General features: G+C 34.8%; 1 pseudogene; it reads left to right on the forward strand.

The window, feature by feature from the left end:
• The first annotated feature begins 269 nt into the window (after positions 1–269).
• On the forward strand, positions 270–739 carry LOC102896305 (annotated as a pseudogene).
• Positions 740–1225: the final 486 nt, after the last annotated feature.

Below are 1225 nucleotides of genomic sequence, written 5' to 3' on the forward strand. Positions count from 1 at the left end.
GGTTCCATAAATGCAAAAGATAAACCGACATATTCGTGAAGGTACAATTGTGACTTTTGTTCTCCATGTGTCCATTTTAACTTATTCTCTAATGATTTTAATGTGAGTGAACCAGTGTGTTCCTTGATAAGCAATAGTTATTTATTGAGAGCCAATGTTATGGCAAGTGCCAATCTAGAGACAAAAGATATATTGATGAAAAAGACAAATAGGATTTTCATTCACATGGTCCTTACATTCAAGAGAGAAAATATACCTTTTTCACAAAGATGGTGCCAAAAGCAAAGAAAGAAACCTCTACCACTCCTAAAGCTGAAGACAAAGCAAAGGCTTTGAAGGCAAAGAAAGCAGTAATGAAAGGCATCCACAACCACAGACACAAAAAAAAGCTACGCATATCATCCACCTTCAGGCTGCCCAAGACCCTGCAGCTCCAAAGGCAGCCCAAATATCCTTGACAGAGTAACCCCAAGGGAAAGAAGCACAACCACTATTCCATCATCATGTCCCCCCTGACTACTTAGTCAGCCATGAAAAAAATAGAAGACAACAATACACTTGTGTTCATTGTGAATGTTGAGGTGAACAAGCACCAGATCAGTCTCTGAAGAAGCTCTGTGATGTTGAAATGGCCAGAATCAACACTCTGATCAGGACTGATTGAGAGAAGAAGACATGTGTTCAACTGGCTCCTGACTATGATGCTTTGAATGTTGCCAAGAAAATTGAGATCGTCTAAACTGAGTCCAGCTTGCTAATTCTTAATATAAAAATGGGTGTTGTTAAAATATATACATATATATGCATATATTTTAAAATATAAATATGCATTTAATTAATTTACATTTAAAATATAATATATACAGTTAAAAATACAAATGACCAAATAATTATACATATAATAAGTGCCATGAAAGGAAAGTAGAGGTGGTCTAATGTAGTCAAAGAGTTTGAGAAAGAATATATAATAATTGGACAAGCAAAGGATAAATTGTAGTTAAATAAATTAAAATAAAGAGAAAATTCATTCTATTCAGAAGAGAAGCCATGTGAAGGAGGACATAACAAGCAAAAGCATGGTGCATAAAAGAATTGAAGATGATGCAAAAAGATAACAGAGAGAGAGAAGGGGGTCCAGCTCATTTATAGCCTGGGAGGCAATGCTAACGATTTGAATTTTCATGTCAGCAAAAGAAAATCATTGGAAATCTTTTATTAGAATAAT

The sequence above is a fragment of the Pteropus alecto genome, unplaced genomic scaffold (assembly GCF_000325575.1).
Source record: "Pteropus alecto unplaced genomic scaffold, ASM32557v1 scaffold3, whole genome shotgun sequence".
In the NCBI taxonomy this organism is placed as follows: domain Eukaryota; kingdom Metazoa; phylum Chordata; class Mammalia; order Chiroptera; family Pteropodidae; genus Pteropus; species Pteropus alecto.